Raw genomic sequence first — 6,000 nt, forward strand, 5'->3', positions numbered from 1 at the left:
CTCTCCTTCTAGCCAGCGCTTGCATGCTTGCTTCAACTTGTGGGCGAACATGTGGAAGGAGCTTCCCCCATTGTAAGACAAAGAGCGGAACTGAACTCGGTAGGATTCTGGAGTGACTGCATAATACTTCTGCACCGCTCTTTTAATGGCCTCATAGTCCCGCTGATCACTAGGGTCCATGGCTCTGAGAGCTTCCGCAGCCCCATCTCGTAGGTGCCCCACCAGATACCGGACCCAATCCTTCTCTGGGACTTCCATCAGGCGGCACTGGTGTTCGAAGTCCTGAAAATATCCATCAACATCCCCAGCCGCTTCCTCAAAGGTCTTGAAGTGTTTATGGGAGACATATGGTGGTTCTCTCACTGTTGGGCTGGGGGTCGACGTTTGATTATAATTCCTCATAGTTATCTCAGCCATTCGCATTTCATGCGCCATTCTTTCCTTTTCATACGCCATTCTCTGTTCCTCCTTCTCCGTTTCCTGAGCCCTCTGTAATGCTCTACTCCTTTGCTCTGCAGTTGCTCCTAGCCCCAGCACTGCCAATTCCTCCTCATACAAAACAACCCATCTGCTCTTTTGGGTCTGTACCTGCCACTCCTGTATCTCTCCAGTCTCCTGGGGGCAGCCCTCCTCATGGTCGCTTTGCAGGGTCATCTCCTCCAGTGCCTCGATCAGTTGCTCTTTCGTTCTTCCCTGGTAACTCAGGTTTAGTTCCCGGGCCCTTAATTTTAGACTTGCCATAGTCCAGTTCCTGTATTCTGAGGTTGTGGCTCCATTAATCGCTGGGCTGCTGTAGTCCATCTCGCTGTCCGCTGTTGATCCCACCGCTGCCAACCAGTTGTCAGGGAGCAAAGGTATACGTCTTCCTCCGGAGGATATCTTGAATCAACAGGGACGCAAGAGGTCGGGAGACAACAGCAATTTATTGTAATCCACAAAGTTAGTAGCCGGCGGCGGTCACATCAACCGTAATAACAATAAGTCCACAGAAGTCACAATCCAATGATAACTTTGGTTCCTTGGTCCTGTAACTAAATCTTGGCTCTCTACAGAGCTGTGCACAGGCCGGCTAACTCATACTAACTCCAGCTACATCTATATACTAAACTGTTACTTCCTATACCTGGGGGTGGGAAGGGCTGAGCCACAGATCCTTCCCCCCTCACCTATGCCAAGGAGAGCAGACTCCCTGTCTCTTTTGAACAATGCACAGTCCAACATCTTCTTGGAGACACGGATCAGATTATCTCCACCCATTGTCCTCACTGGTCCTCACTAGTTAGAGGTATTTGCATACAATGTGCTAACACACTAGACCCGAATCAGCCAACTACACATTGATGTATATAACAGGTTAGAGAATACATTCCACATGAAATATATATTACACATTGCCTATAGTATAGACTCTAACCATCCCGTGACAATGTCCTTTTATGGTACATGGAAACAGTGGGATTTTACGATACACATTTGGCCATTACCTTACAGTTTTCTCTGTCCCTGAAGAGCTACGATTTTCTCAAAATCTCAAATGGGAAAAAGACTAAAGTAATATGGATGAACTGAACAAATAATATATATATATGTGAAGAGCTCAACAGAAAAATGGCCTAAGTCCACATTTTGTCATATTTCAAACTATTACCTAGAAAGCTTCTTTGTACCTCGTTCTATGCATTGGGCAGTGGCGTAACTACCACCATAGCAGCGGTAGCAGCTGCCACAGGGCCCGGGACATTAGGGGCCCGGTGACAGCTGCTATCATTATTCTCGGAGGTCTTTTCGGACCCCCGAGTATAATGATCGGGGCCCCCTGTTGGTGGAATACTTTCCACCAACAGGGGGCCCCGAAGCTGCAGCAAAGGCTGAGACACAGGAGCTGCAGCTCTGGCTCCTGTCAGGGCTTCAGGACGCTCCCCCTCTCTCCCCCCTCCCTTTCTCTGCTGTCCTCTGCCCACCAATGAGAGGAGGAGGCGGGGCTTATCCCTGCCGAGCTCCTGCCGTCTGCACTGGAGGAAGAAAGGAAGAAGGAAAATGAAACTAAAGCTACACAGGTACGTACTGGGGTTACTTATTAATGTCAGGCATATGGGGTGATTACTTGTGTTTTAGTAACTCCATGTGCCTCATATTAATAGCAGTTAACCCCATCATCTCCCTCACATTAACCCCTGTTTGCCTCACCATAAGAGTTACTGATATGTGAGACATATGGGGGTAATAATAATGAAGATACTTTATTATTACCTCCATGTCTCTCACATATCAGTAACTCTTATGGTGAGGCAGACAGGGGTTAATGTGAGGAAGATGATGGGGTTAACTGCTATTAATATGAGGCACATGGAGTTACTAAATTGTAATGCACAGGGCCAGATTTTTTATCCACAATTTGTCCTGGTATAGCGGTCAGCGGGTGACGTGACAGTATTTAGTCCTGTAGGGGATACTAAGGGACGTAATACTGTGTGCAGTGGCCACTATTGGGTATAATACTGTATGCAGGGGCCACTAAGGGACATAATACTGTGTGCAGTGGCCACTATTGGGTATAATACTGTGTGCAGGGGCCACTATTGGGTATAATACTGTGTGCAGGGGCCACTATGGAACATAATAGAGCGCGCAGGAATGCGTAGGAGGGACTCGGTTGAGATCTTCGGTGTCGGGGGGGCCCCATGTCAAAAGTTCGCCACGGGGCCCCGCCATTCCTAGTTACGCCACTGGCATTGGGTTTACAAGGTACCTAGGATTAATGACCTAAGTCCATATATTTCAATGCAGAAGAATTTACATTCAATGGAATAATGGCCTAAGTCCAATACAAACTTACTTACTTCACTCTCGTTGGTCATTTTTTCATTGAAATCGTGACTTCCGGTCTGTTGTTTATATTAGTGTAAAAACTTTGTCTTATTGTTTAAAAGGCTCTAAATCGACTTTTGCACATATTTAGCGCCGAAAAGGGAGGCAGGTAATTATTATTCTTCATCGTTTAATAATTTTTACGGTATATTTGACGATATTAGCATAAGATTGCACTTAAGCCGACTGCTGCGGCAACCATAAAGATACGTGTATATATATTAACGGTGTTCATTAGCTGATTACATTGGATAGATATATTCCACAATAATGCCCGTTTGCTTTAGGCTAAAACTTTAAATTTCGTTTTTCTCACAATATTGATTTTTGGACTTAGGCCATTTTTCCGTTGAGCTCTTCATATATATAATTACATGTTTGATGGAAAGAGGTATACATGAAATCAGTAGCACCAAACTTTTTATGTTCATATTGTCTGAAATTCACACAGAAATTAGGAAAAAACAACAACATAATACTCTAAGGCCAAGGTTCCATGTGGACATTTTTTACAGCTAGGATTTTCATAACTCATCCACACACTGAGTTCGCCTCTGGCATTATTCAGGTTTTTTCTCTGTGGGTTTTGATGCCCCTGCCAGTCTGACAATTGTGGGAATGCGGAACAGTGGTTTGGGAATAATACTACTGCCAGCATAGTAGTTGAAGAATGACGATGCAGATGCCAATGGGGCAGGCACAAGGGAGACAATACTTGCGTCATTGATGTGTTATTCGGGAACACCTTCCTGACATATGTGCTGGTGTGATTTGAGCCTTGTTAGAAAAGCTCTCCTAGCCACAATAATAGGCTATAGAAATGCAGAACATTGTTAAGGATCAGTCCCTTCTTCTAACTGGGGAAGACACAAAATTTCCAAAACATTCTTGTTACCTTGGAATAGTGTATTAGAAGTCTGGAGTAAAGCGAGACCAGAGAGATTGCTGGAGATACAGGTTGTGTAAAACCTAAACAAGTAGGGCAGGACTACAAGTGCCAGCCAGGAACAGTTCTACCTCCAGGCTCTCAATCACTGCCACAATTTCCAAAATACAAGCCTGTCTGTTAGCAGTGGGCAGTAAGTGTGCCAAAGGTCATCCTGTCCCTTGTACTGGTATGGCCTATGCTGGGCAGAGCATATCAAGTGAACGGACACATTTCATATCAGCACAAGTAAAAATAGATCCATAGAACCAAAATATCACATGAAAAGGTTGCCAAGCACACGCTAGTCACACGTACAATGGTGGTCACACATGTGCAGGTGCTCCTGGTCCCTCACTGATGTGTGATCATATGCCCACATGCCAGCAATGCCCTAACTATCACCAAGTCCCATGCCAAACACATTGTGCTTGTAATAAACCACACAGTATACACAGTACACATACATACACAATAGAGTACACTGTAATAGATGTAAATACACAGCATGCAGTGACAGGGATCACACAGTGGATACAGCACAGCCACACACACATCTTACCATCCATCCTCGTGTTGTTGTTATCTGCTTCTGTGTTGTATGGACACATAGTACGGGCAGGGCAAACTGACAGCAGACCCCGCCCACCTGCATCAGGCATCAAGCAGGGCACAGGGGGCGGGGCTACCACAGCCTCTTATTACAGGAACTTGTGTCAGGCGATAGAGGGGGCTTCTCTGATCTAATTCAATACCAAAGCTCCGTGCAGACATTTTGGGGGGGATCAGACAGTGGCTTATGTGAAGTCTATGAGAAAATGGCCGCCTTTCTATTGAAATCAGAGACATTTCATCAAGTTTTATTAGACAAGTTTATTACCTTTCATTTCATAAGCCAAACTGTCAGTGGGAGGGAAGTAAAGGGGCAGCTCATTGTTCTGTAGGAAGCAAGAACCTACTAGTAGGGATGCAGATAGTTATCATGAGACTGCCTGCTACATTGTATATGTGCTAACATGGCTGCAGTTTAGTTTTATATAACATTATAGTCAGTGGGATTAGTCAGTCTCCATTGTTGTGTGTCATTTCAGGGGGTATTCCCACAACAACCATATCTCATATTTAACCACATTGTAAAAGCATACATAATGAAATCCCCTTTCCCTACCACTGCTGCCACTGGATAGCTTCCATGTGCCCCTCTTTTGTAGAGACAGTCCCAAATTTATGGTTTTCCCATACAAGACATTCCACTTACTCTAGGTTCACACTAGTGTTCAGGTTTCAGAAAATAAACTCCCCCCCGACAGAAACCTAATCCACTTAAAAGAGCAGTTACCCTCGGAAACCTACGGACCCCATAGACTATAATGAGACCACTGGGTTTCCACCAAAATGCGGGGAGAGAAGTCCTGCTCTCCAGACTTTTCTTTCTGCATTTTTAAAGGTGCTTTCATGCGGAGTAACCCTCTGCTCATTCTGACATGTAAACACGTGTCTGAGTGACTGCTGTAAAACAGAATCCCATTGACTTCAATAAGTGCCGTCTTATGCGCGCTACACATTGAAATCAATGGGTTAAAAAGCTTCCCATTGATTTCAATGTGTAGCGTGCGTAAGACGGCACCCATTGAAGTCAATGGGATTCTGTTTTAAAGTGGTCACTCTGACACATGTTTACGTGTCAGATTGAGCGGAGTGTTACTCCACGTGAAAGCACCTTTAAAGGGATCCTATTATAGAAACCCATTTTTTTATGAGTAACACGTCGGAATAGCCTTAAGAAAGGCTATTCTTCTCCTACCTTTCGTTGTTTTCTCCGTGCGGCCGTTCGCCTACAATCCCGGTTCTTGTCGGTATGCAAATGTGAGCAGGCCTCAGTGCTCAAACAGCACTGGGGGCGTCCCCAATGCTGCGAGAGAACTCTCTCCAGCGCCGCCTCCATCTTCATCAGCAGCGTCATCTTCGTCCTCTTCTTCCGGCGCAGGTTTCTGACTTCTAGGCCCTGGGCAGAGCGGCCAATCTGATGAAAGGTCCTCTTTAAGAAAGGCTATTCGTCTCCTACCTTTAGATGTCTGGAGATGTGTGTGATGTGGATATGTGTGAGATGTGTGTAACCTGTATGTAGCAGAGCCATCTATGTGTTACGTTTATGTAGCAGAGCTGTCTGTGTGTGACATGTATGTAGTGAAGATGTGTTTGACGTG

General features: G+C 45.2%; 1 protein-coding gene across 3 annotated transcripts in view; it reads right to left on the reverse strand.

Annotated features, from left to right (window-relative positions):
* The window catches only part of ACACB (acetyl-CoA carboxylase beta), a 109,082-nt gene extending 104,648 nt beyond the window's left edge, over positions 1–4,434 (reverse strand). For all 3 annotated transcript variants that reach the window (XM_075276571.1, XM_075276570.1, XM_075276572.1), the window contains exon 1: positions 4,356–4,434. The gene's annotated coding sequence lies outside the window, so the exon portion shown is untranslated. The remainder of the gene's footprint in view (positions 1–4,355) is intronic.
* Positions 4,435–6,000: the final 1,566 nt, after the last annotated feature.

The sequence above is a fragment of the Leptodactylus fuscus genome, chromosome 1 (genome assembly GCF_031893055.1).
Source record: "Leptodactylus fuscus isolate aLepFus1 chromosome 1, aLepFus1.hap2, whole genome shotgun sequence".
Taxonomy (NCBI): Eukaryota; Metazoa; Chordata; class Amphibia; order Anura; family Leptodactylidae; genus Leptodactylus; species Leptodactylus fuscus.